The sequence below is a fragment of the Asterias amurensis genome, chromosome 15 (assembly GCF_032118995.1).
Source record: "Asterias amurensis chromosome 15, ASM3211899v1".
Lineage (NCBI taxonomy): Eukaryota > Metazoa > Echinodermata > Asteroidea > Forcipulatida > Asteriidae > Asterias > Asterias amurensis.
This window is the reverse complement of record NC_092662.1, coordinates 533,055-539,164: the sequence shown is the minus strand read 5'-3', so window position 1 is coordinate 539,164 and position 6,110 is coordinate 533,055. Positions and strand designations below refer to the sequence as shown.

The following is a 6,110-nucleotide window of genomic DNA, read 5'->3' as shown; positions in this document are numbered from 1 at the left end:
TTCCTATTTCTCTGTGAATATACAAAACATATGCAGTCTCTAAACAGTGTGCTCCTATTCTCTGTAAATTTAAAGTAAGTCTGCTGTTGTAGGAACATTTTGTGACGGTACAGTGAACCCTTGAGGATTTGACACATTCTGCTGTTTCTGAACAGCCGGGTTGTCCTCTAACAGAACTAACTGCACTCTGATATAGCAGCTAATTGCCTTCCATTCTTAGCCACTATAATAAACTGCGGATTTAGGCTTTAATATCAGTGCTGGAAAGGGAAAACTACGGCCCTCATCATCGGTGTGGCGCGGGCGGGCATGTGTGGTGTAGGCTACTCAGTAAAGTAAAAATTGGAATGAAGACTCGTAGGCCCTAGTAGCCTAGAGCTAATTTTCGTCCGAAGATTACAGGATATGCCCCTACTCATGTAAAAAAGCATTGCATTTACTATCATAGGAACATTGTGGTGTCGGACTAGAAAGCTCTGAACTTTCCTTGGTTCATTGATAAAAAATTCATTTAACAGAGATCGTCCCCCATAGCGTATCACACTACAGTGATTTTTCCCTGGTGGCCCTCAAATTTTTGCATTAAACAAAGAGAAGACGGGTACCATTACGAAGTTCTTGTCGTCTTCTGTGTGTGTGCGCGGCAAAAAGGGGAAAAAGTGATCAGCAGGAACTGGTTCAGACCGGCTGGATCTTCCGCCGTCGTTTGTGCGCGTGCGCTCTCTCCACCATCACGTCACATTGTGCGCTCACTTAACTTTTGGAAGAGTTTGTACTTGACCTTTGCTGATCAGTTTCCACGACAAAAAAATTACAGGTAAGATTAAGAACACTATTCTGTGTTATTAATATGAATATTATTACTATTATTGTAAGTCACATGGTTAACATAAGCCTAACGCTCGTTAGGCTTGAACATAAAATATGACAATTGGAAAATTTATCATGTTTAGCGACAGACGATCGTCAGATCGATGATAGACGTGATAGATGACAGATTGTGTGTGTTTGTGTGTGTGCATGCATAACGTCAACACAACACACACAGACAGGCTGCATGTGGATTTGGGATGATTTGTTGTTTGCCATGGTCCATGGACATGAATTATAAAGTTGTTTTTCTGGTTCTGGAAATGTCTTGTCTTTTGCTTTACTAGCTTTCCAATTTCAGTTAATTAAAATTAGCCTACCCTCTGGCTCTAGTTTACTAGTAGTATTTTACAACATGTCTAGTCGATCATCTGAGTCTGACTGACAGTACATAGATGTCTTACTCTTAGTAACATTACATTACAACTAAAAATCAGCAAATTAATTCAGTAAAATGAAAATGAATGTGATTATTTCAGTCACAATTTTTTATACTAAAAATTCCTACACTAGGCCTAGGCCTACCTATTAACCTTACTACTGTTTTTTTACTTGGTTGGCAAGCTGATTTATACTAAACTCACTGTGGTGAACATATGAGCAGATGAGGATGCATTAAAACACATTTTTTAGCCTGGCATGCCAGGGGCCGATTTCACAAAGCAATAAAATTCATCGCATGACAAATTTTCAGTATCACCATAGAGATTTGTATTGTGACATCACACTTTACTTAGCAACTACGATTGATTTGAAGTTACGATCAATTTGAGATCTTTGTGAAATCGGCCTCTGGTCTGGTAATGGTATAGTAAGTGACGATCCATTTTGTTTGTATCTTTTTGTCGATTGAGTGCTACTGCTAGTAGTAGTACTGTGTAGTACTGTTCTGTAGTAGTAGGTTTGTTCACAACCGCTAGAGGGCGCTGCGCGCGCTGGACCAATTTCCGTTAATGAAAACTGTGCCGCGATCTCAAGTAGTGCGCCAATTATTTAATAACTAATGGATCAGTTGAAAGTTTTCTTTAAATACTTTTCAAGTGGGAACATCTTCCAGTTCTGACTTAACCAGATATATTCGGCATTTGTTTATCGACAAAAGGTACAAGTACAACATCAATATTAAACCCTTACTTTTTAATATCATGAAATAACCAGTGAAAAATTCATCGCGTTTTGTATGCTCTTGTTATGAGAAATGCTGACAACAGCTTAAAGGGACACAAAGTATAGCAGTGTCATGGTAATTACCAATGTTGTAAATGGCCTCTGGTATTTATATATTTTGAATGTTATACATGTTTGTGATTTGTTTTCTTTTTCTTTCTGTATAAAGGAAACTGCAAGAAGCTCTGACTTTGACTGTGACACGGATAGTCCTGTACTGGCCTATGCAGGTAAAAAATACCTTCGAAAATAACTGACATTTTAGTTCCCCAATTTAATTTAACCATTAATAATAACTTGAACATTGAATGATAATTTTCTCACCTGAAGTACATTTGAGTTGAAAATCAATCATACTTAAATTTTTGTGCATATGCTTACAAGGATAAGTATAGTATTACTGATGGAACTATGGTGTTTCCCATACTTAATAAAATCAATCTTAAATCAGATGGTTTATTGTTTCCAATAAGACATTTTGTCTACAGCTTTGTGCTCATATTTGAAATTGTAAAGTGAACTTGCCAACATTTTTCTTAAAAACTTAAACTCCCACACCCTGGATCATCTGAAAAATACTGCAATATTTTGTGGTCAACAAAAAATGTCACCGATTCAACATTTTAAGCCCACAGATTTCCTATGCTCATTAGACTTACCCCGTGTGTCTTAAAAATATTAACTGTGGGTAGATGTAAATAAAGATTTGGTAAAAAAAAATACCTCATTTTATAACCTAAACTGGTCCTTTTGTTATTTGCATTTGCAAATAAATTGATGTTTGTTTAAATGCTTGTTTCTGCTGCAGGTGACAACCCCTTCCTGAGCGCAAAATGTGCAGTCTGCATCGAAAGGAATCCACTACTCCATTGCAGTGATCTTCTCAAGGGTCTTCAGATGTGGTTCGTGGTGTTCTATGTTTTCAATCTACAATACCCACCTAATATTGCAGCTACTCCTGAGTTCATGCAAAGGTAATTATTTTGAAGCACTTGTATTATTCTTCATTTTGGCCAAGTGGAAACAACTGCAGTTCAACTGCACTTAAAGAGCGGCTTTAATGTGACGTACTCATTTTCCAATAGATATAGTCCTCATGTGAGTGGTGAAAAAATTACAAGTCTCTTACCTCATGTTAAAGTGGTGTAATTGCCATTCTATTCGATACCCTCCAGTGCAAAATTTGTCAACGTTCAAAACATCCTACATGACATCATTCAAGAGAAAAATGGGTTCATTTTTGTACCGGTTGTTTTGGTTCATTCGTGACTTCAATTTGAAACATGACGTCATTGGATTATCAACAACTAATGAGTCTTTTCCATCCAAGGAGGCATTTTTTGGAAAATAAGTATATCACAAAATTGAATTTGACATTAAAGACCCTCTTTAACTGTGTGATTAAGTCTACAGTGCACAATCCAATAAATTCAGTAAAACTGTTGGAATAAATCAACCACAATTATTTTGTTCATAAATGCCAACAAAGATACAACCGCTTTTGTTCCAGTTAGTTTACCTGCCAAACTTGTGTGACTTAAGACATGCAAGTGTAAACCGAAATGAATACTTATTTTACACGGTACTGCAGCAAACAGTGCAATAGTGTAATGGAGCATAAAAGTTGGATTTTTGCAAAAATTAGTTGTTGTTTTTTTTCTGAGTGTGCTTACCCCCCATGAACATTTTGTTTGCATTTTTTTTTCTGTTCTGTGGATTCAGTGAACGTTTTTGAGTCTAATGGTACCATGTTAGAAGAGTTTGTGAGCAGCCAAATTAGTTTTACACGCAATTTCACACCGTACTGCAGCTGACTGTACGATGGGGGGGGGGGGGATAGACGCTTTTGACTGGCATGGTGCAGCGCAGGGTTAAGAGCAATAGTCAAAAAAGAAAACAAACATTTTTTAACAAACATTTTCCCTCAAGAGTATTTACTACTGTTAACTTCCTTTAAGACTACAATCTGTTTAGAACAATGCCCATCAACGAGTATGACAAATAAGCATAATCATACAAATCAACTTTAAAGTGGATACTGGCATACAGAATTAGATTGATGTGTATAATGTACAGTTTTGTATCTTTTTTATGTGCAGACTGCTGTTCAAGATTAGACCGGAAAGAGGCAGCAAGAGGTCCTCCAACACCAAAGGAGGGCCCAATAACAAAGTTGTACAACTTTGTACCAAGCTGAAAGACTTTGAAGAAATGTGGGTGGTGTAGAAGTAAAACAGTTCAGATAGCACTAAAGTTGAATGTTTTTTTTTTAAACAGCACTACATGGTGTATGTAACAAAATTCCTGAGTGTTTTAGCTAGTTTTCTTGTTAAAGTGAACGCTTTAACTGTTTTTAACTGTTTCACTCTTGAATTAACAAGCAATAAAGTAGGATAGGTTTGTCTCAGTTCATGACCCCCCCCCCAAAAAAAAAAAAATAATAATAAATAAAAAAAATAAAAATAAGCTTTGAAATTTCATAAAATTTACTTGGTGTGACAAACATGTAAAAAAAAAACACTAACTGGGGGAATTTTTTTTTTTTACAGATGTTCGCTGTTACCCTGTTGGGCTTAATATCTGTGTTTTTCTCCATGCACTGATGTGTTCAGCACTGCATACTCAGTACTGGGTATACAGTGCTTATAATCTACATCAGTGTATGGATAAAAACACACAATTATAATTCTTTATCACCGATGCAAAATTAACATGAACATTTTCTCTTGGAACCAGTTCAAGTATGTACTGTATTTAATGTTTTTATAAGTATTATTGCTGCAATGCTTATAATAGACAGATTGAAATTGTATAATCATTAAAGACTGAAAAAATCTTCCCTTTTAAGTAATTTTAAACAATGTGAAAAACACAATTTTATTCAAAAACATCACCTTCAGTACACATTTGCACACTGGCAGAAATTTAGACAAAAGGCCTATACTTATGAAGTTGGAAATACTGAGCCAGTGTTTCCATTGTCCGATCATTTGAAACTGTATGTAAGTTGCCTCAAGCCGACCTTTGGGGGTTCAAATTTTTGGCAAACTTTGATTGATTTTCGATAAAGGGGCACTTCAGACCAAAACATTTCGCAGGATGCTTACAACCATGATCATCTTTGTAACAGTAGTCTTTAGGTTGAAAATGTTACACCATTTGTTATCAAGGTCATCACCAGTGTATGAACCTACCCCTAATTAATAGTTTCTCTTGAAACAATTTCCATTATGAATTGAACACAAACGTAGTACGAATCGTGTTTTTGTTATTGATGCAATATTTATGGACAATAGAGACTGGTTGAAGTCGGTAATGTGTAATAGTTAAAACATGCAGAGTTGTTCACTTATTTAAAGAGGAAGGGAAATGAGCAATTCATTTTTGTGATGTACTCCTTCTTTTCCAATAGATAGAGTCCTTATGTGATCAGTGGGGAAAAATATCTCTAACCTCACTTTAAAATGATGTAAATGGCCCTTGTATTCGATAACTTTCCGGGGCAATGGTTATCGAATACAATGGCAATTTACACCATTTTACAAGAGTAGAGACTTGTAACTTTCCCCCAATCACAGGGGACTCTACCAAAATTGAATTGGTCATTTCCCTTCCTTTAAGTCATTTTAAACAATAAATTATAATGTAAAAAAAAAGTATTTAAAAGTATTATTCCTTGTGTACATTATGACGACAGTTGCATTATTTTGAGTGAATTTCAATTAAAGTTGAAAAAACTGTTAATGTTTTGTGAAACTGAGATAAAACGTGTGTGATATGTCTTTTATTTTCTTGTTTGAATTATATTAATGAGAGGGTGGTCAAGGTAGCAAAACAAAGCATTGTGTATACACAGAAGATTGGTCATCCTATGTGACATAACAGAGATTCAACGTAAACGCGCAGAAAGCAGTGTATGTTCTGTCGCAGAGAGTTGTTCGTGTACAAAACAATATGTTGATGAACAAAATCCTTCAAATAAATCTACTGTTGTGCCACAGAGCTTCTACATTTTAGCCAACATCAATTACAGTGGATTGTGCTGTGAAGGTACAGTACACATCACAGGAGAT

The 6,110-nt window shown here is 35.8% G+C and overlaps 1 long non-coding RNA gene across 1 annotated transcript; it reads left to right on the top strand.

Annotated features, from left to right (window-relative positions):
- The first annotated feature begins 737 nt into the window (after positions 1-737).
- Positions 738-5,772, top strand: LOC139948432 (uncharacterized). Its single transcript, XR_011787440.1, has 4 exons — positions 738-817; positions 2,207-2,267; positions 2,846-3,011; positions 4,137-5,772. It is a non-coding gene; the product is annotated as an uncharacterized lncRNA (long non-coding RNA).
- Positions 5,773-6,110: the final 338 nt, after the last annotated feature.